A 14,141-nucleotide genomic window follows, 5' to 3' on the forward strand; every position below is an offset into this window, starting at 1 on the left:
TAACACATTCCTGCGGAGGGAGCTGGTAGGAACGTTGGGTTGCTCGGTCACCCAGCCCCTCACTCCCCACCCAGCCCCTCCCTGCACGACGGACACAATAATCCCCTGTGGGCTGGTGTAACCAGGAGGTTCCTACCAGTATAATTAAGTACTGTACAGCAAATACAGCAAAGAGAAATCGGTACAAAACAACCGTGTCACTTGACTGAAAATGTCGCACACGCTGAAACGTGTGTTGCTGTATGAAATCGGTGCTTAGTCTCAACGGTCGCGTTCTACAATGGGAATGATCTTGTCAAGATGCACCAGCTTGCGTTGTCCTCGTAAAAGGGGAGTGGAGTCGAGGATGCAATGGATGGGACGTAAGAGGAAGGGGGATGGCAAAGCAACGGAGAAACGGGAGCACATGGGTCAGGAGAGATGTATGTACCGTGTGTATGTTGAATTTCTTTCGCACCGTACGTAGCCAACCGTGCTAATCGGAGTTGCGGGGGGAAAGGACAAGAAACTAGGACAGGGAGGGGGGATAGGCGACTGGATGAGGACATCGACGCTGCTGCTGCTGCTGCTGGTACACGCAGCAGCAGCAGCAGCAGCGTCTGTTTTCACAGCGGGTGGCGGCGGGGAGAGGAGAGGGGTGCAGAGTGGGAATGGCCACATAGAAGTCACGTGGCTTACGGGAGGCTTGAGCTGATTTAGAGAGAGAGCGAGAGAAAGATTAGGGGGGAGGGGTGCAGAGTGGGAATGGCCACATAGAAGTCACGTGGCTTACGGGAGGCTTGAGCTGATTTAGAGAGAGAGCGAGAGAAAGATTAGAGGGGAGCGGTGCAGAGTGGGAATGCTCACACAAAAGTCACGTGGCTTACGGGAGGCTTGAGCTGATTTAGAGAGAGAGCGAGAGAAAGATTAGGGGGGAGGGGTGCAGAGTGGGAATGCTCACACAAAAGTCACGTGGCTTACGGGAGGCTTGAGCAGATTTAGAGAGAAAGAGAGAAAGATTAGAGGGGAGGGGTGCAGAGTGGGAATGCTCACACAAAAGTCACGTGGCTTACGGGAGGCTTGAGCTGATTTAGAGAGAGAGCGAGAGAAAGATTAGGGGGGAGGGGTGCAGAGTGGGAATGGCCACATAGAAGTCACGTGGCTTACGGGAGGCTTGAGCTGATTTAGAGAGAGAGCGAGAGAAAGATTAGAGGGGAGCGGTGCAGAGTGGGAATGCTCACACAAAAGTCACGTGGCTTACGGGAGGCTTGAGCTGATTTAGAGAGAGAGCGAGAGAAAGATTAGGGGGGAGGGGTGCAGAGTGGGAATGCTCACACAAAAGTCACGTGGCTTACGGGAGGCTTGAGCAGATTTAGAGAGAAAGAGAGAAAGATTAGAGGGGAGGGGTGCAGAGTGGGAATGCTCACACAAAAGTCACGTGGCTTACGGGAGGCTTGAGCTGATTTAGAGAGAGAGCGAGAGAAAGATTAGAGGGGATGGGTGCAGAGTGGGAATGCTCACACAAAAGTCACGTGGCTTACGGGAGGCTTGAGCTGATTTAGAGAGAGAGCGAGAGAAAGATAAGAGGGGAGGGGTGCAGAGTGGGAATGCTCACACAAAAGTCACGTGGCTTACGGGAGGCTTGAGCTGATTTAGAGAGAGAGCGAGAGAAAGATTAGAGGGGAGGGGTGCAGAGTGGGAATGCTCACACAGATGTCACGTGGCTTACGGGAGGCTTGAGCTGATTTAGAGAGAGAGCGAGAGAAAGATTAGGGGGGAGGGGTGCAGAGTGGGAATGCTCACACAGAAGTCACGTGGCTTACGGGAGGCTTGAGCTGATTTAGAGAGAGAGAGAGAGAAAGATTAGAGGGGAGCGGTGCAGAGTGGGAATGCTCACACAAAAGTCACGTGATTTGCAGACGGCTTGAGCTGATTTAAATAGAGTGATGGGCAGAGGTGTGGACTCGAGTCATGTGACTTGGACTCGAGTCAGACTCGAGTCATGAATTTGATGACTTGCGACTCGACTTGGACTTGCATAACAATGACTTTGTCCCACCTATGAGATGTGGACTCGAGTCATGTGACTTGGACTCGAGTCAGACTCGAGTCATGAATTTGATGACTTGCGACTCGACTTGGACTTGCATAACAATGACTTTGTCCCACCTCTGGTGATGGGTACCCGGTCTGGCGGGTCCTAGGAACCAGTTCCATTTCCGTGTTAAGTGAAGGTCGCAGCTAATTTGCATGCGACTTGAAGCAACACGACCACATGGTGTTGGTAGTGATGTTGATACTTGGGATGGCACCATTGACAATTGTTATTTATGATTTAATTTTTTTTAAAACACTTCACCGGGATGATCCCCTGGAGATGACGCATCTCTCGTGTAAGGATGTTCAGGATGTCGATTGACACAGCGAACACTCCAAAGAGGATGATGACTTGATGTCGATGATGATGATTACTTGAACTTTTATTGTTCTCATGATTACGTAAAATTTTGTATGATCATGTCTATTCCTTGAAAGATGATACTGATGATGCGTCTGATGATACTGTTAAATTATTGAGTGATTTTGCGTTGTAATAATAGGGGTTTTTCCCCTTTTTTCTGGCAACAAAACTGAAACCTTTTTACGAGGAATCGTGTGTGCATTAACCACAATACTTGCGGTCATAAGGCAAACAAAAAACACACTCTGATAATATCTGCATTACTTTGATAGTGCATTGTCTTTGAGCTGTACGCCTTTTGGCGTCCTCTGGTCTAGCATCAATTGAGACGAGGCTCAAAAGAAAGCCGTCTCTGGTGTGGACCAATCAGTTTCAAGGACAATGCATTTATTATCAGAGTGTGTTTTTTGTTTGCATTTTGACCACAAGTATTGTGGTTAATGCACACATGATTCCTTGTAAAAAAGCTTTAGTTCTGTTGCTAGAAAAAGGGGAAAACCCCTATTATTATAATTTGGTACTGGCAAATGAGGTCTAATGATGATTCAATCTTAATTTTGGAGCTTTCGTGACTGCAGGAATTATTCTTTGGTTCTTTCGGTAAAGTCACGTATAAAGATAAAATAATAAATTAAATAATAGCATACTACGACGTTTCGATTGCAACACAAGCAATCATAATCAGGTATAAAAGAAATAGCAACAAAAATCTAACCAGAAAACTATAGACAGACATATAAGCAGACAGACATCATAAAGATACACAGAGAGAGAACACGTATCGGCACAAAGAGAGAGGTCGTCTCTGTGACGGGGCCTTAAATATAGAGAGGGGGCGGGGGCGGAGAGAGGGAGGGGGCAGAGAAAAAATTATCATGTCAATGAGTGGACAACGACGTGGTACGGTACGCAAGCTTGAAAATTAGGAGAAAGACACACTAAAATTAAATAACCTAGTAAAATATCGAAATGTAATGTAATGCAACACAGAGAGTCGGTCAACACACAATTAACGCATAGCCCGGTTGATTACGTATTTCAAAGATTGCTAAGTTAGAATTTAAGTGTGAAAATTCTAAAGAGAGGACACAGGCAGAGAGAGAAAACAAAAAACCAGAGAGAGAGAAAAAAGATAAGCTTAAAACTTCCCCGTAGAAGTGGTTCAACAACTCTAAAACAACACTGTAAAATAAAAAAATCATAAACTTTTTTTTATTTCACCAGTTGAGGCCCACTGAGCTATACAGCTATTTTGCTAGAAGCCACCTGGCCACACAATATAGGTCGACGACGTGACATTTCGTGTGGAAATGTATAAAAGCCGGATACTCTAAACGCACGGAGGGAAAATCCACACGACCACAGGGAGAACATGCAAACACTAAATATCAGGCGTCAAGGTTGGGATCGAGCCCACGATCTCCTGTAGGCCTGGCGAGGTAGTGAACACTGTGCACCCATATCCAGGGTGGCTCAAAAGTCAGGACACGTAGGGTTATTTCATTTATTTGAATACTGCCATTACAACATTTACATTTCTTGATTTTAAGCTTTCGTGACTGCAGGAATCCATTATAAATGTTCTTTACCGAAAGACCCAAAGAGTAACATTTACATTATTTATTCTTAAGCGAATATTTATCTTTCATTAACATTATCAATACAATTATTATATTTCTTCTTCCTTTTCAGATTACATTTACAAAAATCGGCCAAGAAACTCTGAATACATTGAGACGAAACATAATTGATGAATGTTCAAAGATTACACGAGTAATCTTTAAATAAATAAGTCTTAAACAAATTTCGAAAGAGAATGCACGCATGCATTAATGTTCATGGGAGTCAGTTTGAACATGCTTTAAAATAAATAAAGTAACCCGATGTGATTTGGTGCAATAAATATAATCACCCTATGTGTCCTGAGGTTTGGGCCACCCTGTACATGATAGGCGACGTTTCGGGCAATGGCCTTTCTTTATCGCACATCATTATTACGTCTTGATTTAAAGCTTTCGTGACTGCAGGAATTCATACTATTTGGGTCTTTCAGGTGAAGACGTCCATAACAACCTCCCTCCACAGGTGAAGACGATTGCCTGTGTTGCCATCGAAACGCCGTGATCTATTATTTTTTAATCCTTTATATTAAGTTCACTTGCTTGCTTGCTTGCGCGCTTACGACCGTGCAAATCTTTCGGTCGTTTTTTAACCCACTTCCCGTGATCCAATCGAGCTGACATTTTGCATACAGACTCGTTGTGCGTGACAATTTCTTTTCGTGAAACATTTTTCCAAAATTTTACACTTTTTAGGTAAAAAAAATGTATATTTAATTACCAATTGCTTAATGGTGGCAGGCAATCATCTGACCCATAGGTGGCAGCCATCTCAAGCCAGATGACGAGAGGACTCTAGCCGCCCGTTTCAAAGACCAATGTGGGCTGGGTTGTGGCCCATTGAACACGCATATAAAGGATTCATAGTGAAAAACTTTGTTTTTACGGGTTTTATTTTTTTTCTATCTCCGTGACTTTACCGAAAGACCCAAAGAGTATCATTATTATGGGCTAGCATTTATTTATACCACTTGCCACTATCGGACCCCTTAAAAACAACCCCGTATAATAGGATTCGCGACTAGGGGGGGGCCAGTGATGAGAAAGAAAGCCTTCTCCGAGTTGTGAGTTGCACCGAGTGCGATCGTAGTTTCCCTTCCTCTGCCAAATATTCAGTGGATCTTGGCCAACTTTCCGAAATGTTATCTGGCACCAAAACCAAAGTTACCAGAAGCAACAACGCGCGCTTGGAGTGACGCCCCTAACAACCTCCCTCCACACCCACCAAAGTCGGAGTTTACCGAGGCTATTACATTCGTATTATCGCTGCGAGCGAACTTGTTGACCCCTAACGGAAATTAATGATCACGATCATCCTGTAGTCGGAGCACGACAAGCAATTTGATGGGTTTTTTTTAATACAGTAGTAATAATACAATGCCGAGATAATATGTTTTGTTTCGGTTTATTTTTTATTATATTATGTAGGATTTAAATAATGTCCAGGCGAATGAATGACATTGATAGGAGCACACATTGAAAAGTTAGAGCGATTATAAATGAACTGTGGTCAGTGTCTTATATTGGGTTACTCCGCGCACCACTATTGTGATTACGTCTTTTGAAAGTCTTCTGCCGTTTCAGTCCAATGTTTATTTGTTACACGGAAAATCACGTTTAGCCAGTTTCCCCATCTAGTTTCAGAGTCAAAAGAATTTGAATCTTGATTTACACTGGAAGAGGAGGAATCCGATGATCTATGAAGCTCTTTTTCACAGATGTCCAGGATGGGCGGGTCAACAAGTTAGAACAACAAACAATGCAAAAAAATATCGGAATGAAAAATAGAGACTATGTAGGCAATTTTTCAACACTAAATGCAAACTTGGGCAAGGCAGCAAAACAACAGCAAAAAACAGTCCTAGATCACAACAACACAGTCCCTCAACAAATTATCACATCAAAATTGAACTATCGATACACGGGTAAGGATCAGAGTTACAGATCACAATTGGAAATGTGGCTGTAACCAGCACCACTCTTCTGCCCCCAGCCACTCACAACAGAGTTAGTAAAACGAATCTCGGTCAGCAGCCAGCCAGGAAGCTAGAGGCAGACATTATTTTAACAGTACGAAGGTTGTTGTCTTTTCTTTGCCGGTAAATCCTTTCTGACTTATACTCGCAGCCAACCACGCCCCGTATCCGAACTGCTTTTTGTGTTTAGTTTGTTGCCATTACCACCGCACCTCCCATTGCACGATGTAACACGATTTTTGTTCTTGGGTAGTAAGTGTTATTTTTTTAATTGGTTATGCCTAAAAAGTAGAGAAAATGGCTATTTCGATTTAAAGCTTTCGTGACTGCAGGGATTCATCACGTAGAATGGAAAAATAGAAAAATAAAATAATATTTTATTATGTTTAATTTTTATTATTTTATTATTTCCATTCTACGTGACTTTACCGAAAGAACCAAGAAAATGGCTATTATTCCCCACAAACTTTGCTTTTGTGACCAAGACTTTACGTGAAGGAATAGCACAAATTCACACGTTTTCTCATTCAAAATTAGTCCATTTCAAAATATCACTGTCCTGGTCAGAAAATAAAAATTTTTGGGGAATAATAGCCATTTTCTGTACTATTGAGGCATAAGCAATTAGGAAATAACACTTACTACCCAGGGTCAAAAAAAAATTTGTTACACAGTGTTATCACATAATTGTTTTTTTTACCCTTTTATCTGGCAACAAAACTGACACCTTTTTTTTACAAAGAGTCATGTTTGCATTGACCACAATACCTGCAGTCGGAATGCAAACAAAACACATAACTCTGATAATGTATGCACTGTTGTTGTTGCCAGTTAAAAAGGGTAAAAAAACAATTATCATATTTTGTTACTGGCAAATGAGGTTATCACAGTTGGTTAAGTACGGTGCGAAAGAAGTTCAAGATACATACATTTGCCAACATGTAGAGAAAATGGCAGCTGCACGCTACCCACAATGAGGTTACTGGGAGCAAATCAATAATGAAAGTAAGGCGATGCACGGTTATTGATGAATGCGTTGAGTTTAAAAAAAAAATGTTTACATTTATAAACGAGCACTACACACGCATTTTCGCCGGATACACGGCCCGGGGCACAGGGAGGCGTGACGTCGGCCCGATGCACGAAATCCGCGCAACGCTGTGGGACACAAATTTACCCGCACGGCCGCCAGCCAGCCAGCAAAACTTTTTTCTTCTAATACCGCGTGTAAGGAGGTCGGATATGTGAACATCGACGTATCACCATGCGCGGATACTGCAACTGGGTGCAGGCGGTTAAATTGTTCGGGCGGATGTGTGGTGCGTAGTACTGTTTTTAATTTGTGATTTTCTTTGTTTTTGTTGTGTCCCAGGTTCGGGGGTGGTGGCGCTAATCTTCATTAGCGACTCTGAGCGCGTGGTGGAAATTCCACATTCGCAAGACAGGAGCACGTCCATCGATCAGCCGATTAACTGTTGTTGTTGTTGTTGTCTCAAAGTAGTAATAATTTGTGTGTATATCTCCATATATATCAAAGGCAAAGTTGTGAATATGTGTGTCTGTTCAAAATGTTTAGCGTACTTCCCGACATGCAACGAACTGGAAATTTGCCATGTGGGTACTTTCCAGACTGTACACCATGCAAACATTATTAAAATACACTTTTGTTTTTTTGGGGGGAGGGGAGGGAGCTCAATAATGCATTTTTTTGCACAGCAAGTGAGCTGTGACGTCACATCTGTCACGTGACCCGCGCACGTGGAAGCGTAACGCATTGTCGTGTAGTGGTTAGCGCGCCGCGTTACGAACCCGGCGACCCGAGTTCGATTCCCGCTCACGGCCACCGCCGCTGACGATTATGTAAACCGATCCTGGGCCCTCCCCTAGGTCGACTCAGCCTCAAGCGAGTAACTGGTGTGGTGTGTGAACATCGCCACTGGGGAGACAAAGGCGGCCGGGCGTGGTGAATCCAAGTCCCGGGCTGAAGCCGGGTAGGAAAGCTAGTATACAAATAAAGATATGTTTTAATGATTCCTTTGTCAATCCACTGCTGGATGAATCATGCCTCTCCACACACAGCATTGCCTGTCATTGGAGTTGCTTGACCATACTTCAACACGCTGCTCAGTTCGGCTTGGAGCCTCTTAGATGATGGGCAGGCATGTAGGTCGCCCTTGAAAAAATATATCTGTTGAGCTCAGTTGGGCTCAACTCCATCAACACAATTCGAGATTTGAAGTTTTCGTGACTGCAAGGGTCCATACTCTTTGGGTTTTGTCGGTAAAGTCACGTAGGTGAAAAGAAAATAAATCAATTAAATCACGACGTTTCGGAGGCAACACAAGCTTCCGTCTTCAGCAAAATTACTGTGCCAAGTGAAGAGGGCTCTAAGAGACACGGACCTAAAAGGACGGAAGCTTGTGTTGCCTCCGAAACGTCGTGATTTAATTTATTTATTTTCTTTTCACCTACGTGACTTTACCGAAAACAAACAAAGATCATCCATCAACGCAGTCTGGGTCTGAGAAGGCGGGTGGCCCTAAGATATCAAGAGCCACTGTGTCCGGGTTCACGGAGCAGTATGCAAACCACGCTTCCACATAAAACACCGACTAATCTACGCACGTGTGCGTGTGTGCGCGCTTGTGTGCATTGGCAAAAATCGTCACGAGTGAGACAAAGGCGGCCGGGCGTGGTGCTGGCCAGCCCCGCCACCTTGTACTCAATAACCGTGATTTAAAAAAAAAACAAAGATGCCTTCAAACAAGAAAACTGTGTTGTTGTTGTCTACACGGTGTGGTTTGCATACGCCGTCACATTATGCGTCTGTGTGTGTGTTCGTCTACATGTGTTTAGAGTGTGCGTGTGTCTGTGTGTCTGCTGTATAGGGAGCGGTGGCGTAGCAGTTAGCGCGCTGCGCTATGAACCCGGCGACCCGAGTTTGATTCCCGCTCACGGCCACGAACACCAGTGACGATTATCTTCACCGGTCCTAGACCTCCCCCTAGGTCCACTCAGCCCCAAATGAGCACGTGGTGCCATGTGTAAACATCGCCGCAAGGGAGACAAAGGCGGCCGGGCGTGGTGCTGGCCACCCACCCCCTTCGTGTGTGCGGCGCCGGCCTTCGTAGGTGCTCGCTAACAGCACTTGCCCCAACAGTCTGTTAAGGCTACACGGGGGATCTTTGTCTTTATTATTGTGTGTGTGCAACCTCGACACCAACGTGGGTGAGATCTCAAGCCCCCCCACCCCCTTCCCCCCCACCCCCTTCCCCCAACCCCCTTCCCCCCACCCCTTCCCCCCCACCCCCTTCCCCCCAACCTTCCCCCCCACCCCCTTCCCCCCACCCCCTTCCCCCCACCCCGCTGTCTTCCACGTCGTTTCCAGTAAGTGATGTGACTCTGAAGCAGCCGTCACGTGATCACTGAGGTGGAGGGGGGGGGCATGCCCCTCCCCGTCTGCCCCCCCACCAGGTGTCCTCCCCAATCTGGCCCCGCCCCTCAGCCGTGAACTCCAAATCTATTCCACAGCGGCCTCTAGCGGTGTTCTGAAACTAATCAACTATCCGTGACAGGTTTGTTCTTTGTGTTGGGTTAAATCGCGTAATTATAAATGTGTCGGTAAACCCGCCACCACCCGACACAGCCAATTAGTAAGGTTTAGTGTCACGTGAACAGGACGTGCCAATTCGTCATTAGTACAGCACTAACCGGTGTGTTGGAGAGCAAATCCACAACATTTGCAATCCGAGTACGACGTTTCGCCAGTAATTACAACTAGCTTCATCAGGCGACAGCTAGATTTGTGGAGAAATCCTCCGGTTTCGCTCCTTAATTTAGAAGGATAGATGTGATCACGTCACTTGTTTTTATTTGAACAGGTAAGGCACCATTCTTTGGTTCTTTCGGTAAAGTCACGTATAAAGATAAAATATTAAATTAAATAATAGCATACTACGACGTTTCGATTGCAACACAAGCAATCATCGTCAGGTATAAAAGAAATAGCAACAAAAATCTAACCAGAAAACTATAGACATACATATAAGTAGACAGACATCATAAAGATACACAGAGAGATGATGATTTGCTTGTGTTGCAATCGAAACGTCGTAGTATGCTATTATTTAATTTATTATTTCATCTTTATACGTGACTCTACCGAAAGAACCAAAGAATAATTCCTGCAGTCACGAAAGCTCCAAAATTAAGGTAAGGCACCCACTGAGCTGCACGTAAATGATATCTCAACGAAGTGGGTTATCATCGTGTGGAGATTTACAGCCGCCAAATACTCTAAACGCGTGATGTTGAGTCGAAATGTGGAGGGAAAAACCGAAGGGTCCGGAGAAAAATCCACGCGACCACGAGGAGAGAGAGAGAGAGACGCAAACTCCAGATATACAGCAGGCGTCAGGGTCGGGATCGAACCCACAAATTCGTGTATAGCAGGCGAGGTAGTTAACATCTCCCCATCGCGGCGCCCCATTTACAAAACAGTACTGCACGTTGGTCATGGAATTAAAAGACCCAAAAACGCCAGCGACAAACGGCACTGGTGCACGAGATAAGGGTGAATACGTGTTTTTGGGTCTTTCGGGGAAAAACACGTAGATAGGTTCAAAGAAAATAACAAAAAACTACGACGTTTCGATCACAACACAAGCGATCGTCATTAGGAGGCAAAAAAGAGGGGGAAAGCTGTTTTTTTGCCTCCTTTTTAAGACATGGGTCCTAGTTTGACGCACAATTATAAAACGCATGACTCAAAGTCAGGTACATATGTTGAAATCATTTAGAACCGTAGGTAGCCAACTGTTCTCATGTGAGGTGCGGGGGGAAGAACAAGAAACGAAAAACAAAAATGAGTTCTCAAGAAATCCGTTTTCCATCTAGACGATGATTTAAAAGTGCATAGCACAAGTGGCTTCCCAATATCGGAAGGAAGAGCGTTCCAGACGGCCGCGGAAGCGCGTCTGAAAGCGCACGATGCGGTCACCGTCTTCGTTCAATGGGCAGCCAAAAGCCACTGCTGCGAGAATGACCAGAGACCGGAGTTCGTGTGATGGTTCAAGCTCATTTTTTGCATATGATTTTTATTACAACCAAACGCGACTCCGATACAACACGCTGAAATATTCCGGTGACGGGGTTACATCAAATGCGCGATCATCCATTCCGGCGCGACGGAATCACACGATAGGGGGAGGAGAGAATGGATAGAGGACTCCTGCTGCCCCAACCAAATGGGGACCTCGCGTTTGGAGAAAGATGAAGATTTCAATGGGGAGGAGAAAAGGTGGGGGGGGGGGGATAACCAACAGGCTCAGGGGAGACCAAGGATAGAGGGGGACGTATGGGGGGAAGGGAAAAAAGATGGGGGCCCCGCCCCCTCCCTCCTCCCGATACGTTCTACGTAGCACTTCGTGCCTTCTTTTAGCTCCGCCCCCTCCCTCCCGATACGTTCCATTCATTGGCTACCACATTCTGATAAGCTCCCCCCCTCTACTTGCATTTAAGGGCTTACATCTTGAATCCTTGCTTCACTTGATGCAGAAAATCTGGCTGTGACGGTCCCACCTGATGACGGAGACTTGTGTTGCCTCCGAAACGTCGTGATTTTTTGTTTTCATTGTTTTATTTTTATTAATTTTTATTTCATTTTTTACCTACGTGACTTTACCGAAAGAACTAAGAGTATGAATCCTTGCAGTCACGAAAGCTTCAAATACAAACCATAGAAATCAAATAACATACATGCAGCGAGTGGGCTTACAAGGAGGCCTTCCACCGCTCCTAAGTTTGCTCCCGCTTGACCACTGAGGGGTTCTCTGCCCCATCGAGTAATGAGGAGCGTCGTGGCTATGAGATGTTAACTACCTCGCCTGGTACACAGGAGGTCGTGGGTTCGATCCCGACCCTGACGCCTGCTGTATATTTGGAGTTTGCGTGAATCTCTCTCTCATCATCATCACGGTGGCTATGAGATGTTAACTACCTCGCCTGGTATACAGGAAGGTCGTGGGTTCGATCCCGACACTGACGCCTGCTGCATATTTGGAGTTTGCGTGTCTCTCTCTCTCATCACCGTGGTTGCTTGGATGTTTTTTCTCCGGGTCCTCTGGTTTTTCCCTCCACATTTAGAAACATGCCATTGGAGTTATTTGGCCGCTATACATTGCCACATAAGCTACTTCATTAGGCTCTCATTTGTGGCTAGGTCGCTTATGAAAAAATGAACCCGTAAAAACAAAGTTTTTCACTATAAATCCTTTATATGCGTGTTCAATGGGCCACAACCCAGCCCACATTGGTCTTTGAAACGGGCGGCTAGAGTCCTCTCGTCCTCTGGCTTGAGATGGCTGCCACCTATGGGTGAGATGATTGCCTGCCACCATTAAGCAATTGGTAATTAAATATAAAAAAAAATACCTAAAAAGTGTAACATTTTGGAGAAAAAAATTTCACGAAAAGAAATTGTCACGCACAACGAGTCTGTGTGCAAAATGTCAGCTCGATTGGATCACGGGAAGTGGGTTAAAAAACGACCGAAAGATTTGCACGGTCGTAAGCGCGCAAGCAAGCAAGTGAACTTAATATAAAGGATTTAAACAGAGCTAAATAGCTCAGTGGGCCTTACCTGGTAAAATAAAAAAAATGTAAAACGTTCGTTTGTTTCGCGACAACGCTCACTCTTGTCGAGGTAACGTGGTACAGCTCTCTTCTGCCCCCTGGTGGTGTGTGCAGAGAGTTACACCTGCACGTGGCCACTCGGATTTCGCGATGGCGTACTTCAAACGTGCGCAGGGTTTCCCTCGAACTCCGTTCCTCGCGACCCACCCACGCTACATCTTTCCGCCAGAAGACTAAGCTCCATCTGTAGTGCTGTCCGTACGGGGACAGAGTGATGTAGCATATTATATATTATAGCATATTAGATTTTTTTGCGACATAGAATTATAATGTATTACTTACTGTTAGTAGCTCAGCTTATTGGAGAGTATATTTAGTATACTGATGATACTATGTAGTTCATACTTTAGTTTTTTACGTGGTTATTTAGTTACTGCAGCTCCATACTATTAACATTCCTTCCCTTTATTAATGCTACCCCTATCCCCTCCCTTTGATGCTGCTAATCCTGCATAATGCACGGGCATAATATGACTTTGAAACCCCCCGCCGACCTCCTACGCATTTCACAAGTAGTACTAATCACATACCTGCATTTCCCATAAATATGCTAAATTCCTCTTGATATGCAAATTATCTTGTCAAGGCGCCCTTCCCCCTTTCCAACCCAGCTTAAATATACGCTCCAAGCATGGTGGTGTTTCATTCAGACGCTGTCTCCCCGACAGACCTGGTCTTCACCTGAGGACGGCTGCTTGCGTTGTGGCCGAAACGTCGTGAGAATTATTTTATTATGTTTTATTATTATTTTATTACTTCCCTTCTACGTGACTTTACCGAAAGAACCAAGAAGATGTCCCATCCTCTTACGCGCGTGGGTTTCCTTCGGGTGCGGTGCTCCGGCAGGTTGAAAACATCTTACAATTATCAACGCAGTGTAACTGAACCCTCCTTATAAAAAAGAGTAATTCGACACAGTCTGGCATTCCTTGATTGGACGCAGTCTGGCATTCCTTGATTAATAAGCAATGATAGTTATTATGTCAGCCATTGCCTGAAACACGGACAGGTTTCCCTCGCTTTACGCGGTAGCAGATGCGTTCCAAAAAAGGGCCCACAAAGCGACATCTACCTGCCGAGTAGCACACACAGTACACACATAGTACACACACAGTACACACACAGTACACACATAGTACACACACAGTACACACAATATAGCGAAGTTTTAGTAGAAATAGTTTAGCCACATTTACTCGAAACCGCACAAACAGAACAAGCCCCTTTTACCGCTCGAGGCAAACAGAAAGTTGGCACTTGCCTGAACATAACTAATTTGCCATGAGATGGCAGTACAGCAAGTGGGATCGTGAACCTGTATGTGCAGACCTTTGCGTTTTCGGCTAACGAACTCTCATAAATAACAAATAATTTCAGCGGATAATACTTATCCTTCACATGTCTGTACCTGCA

The 14,141-nt window shown here is 45.1% G+C and overlaps 1 protein-coding gene across 1 annotated transcript in view; it reads left to right on the forward strand.

Moving 5' to 3' along the window:
- LOC144726274 (uncharacterized) overlaps positions 1 to 8,067 on the forward strand; it is a 62,968-nt gene extending 54,901 nt beyond the window's left edge. The window contains exon 2 of the mRNA XM_078604829.1: positions 7,408 to 8,067. The gene's annotated coding sequence lies outside the window, so the exon portion shown is untranslated. The remainder of the gene's footprint in view (positions 1 to 7,407) is intronic.
- The last annotated feature ends 6,074 nt before the right edge of the window (positions 8,068 to 14,141 follow it).

The sequence above is a fragment of the Lampetra planeri genome, chromosome 23 (genome assembly GCF_965212315.1).
Source record: "Lampetra planeri chromosome 23, kcLamPlan1.2.h2, whole genome shotgun sequence".
Taxonomy (NCBI): Eukaryota; Metazoa; Chordata; class Hyperoartia; order Petromyzontiformes; family Petromyzontidae; genus Lampetra; species Lampetra planeri.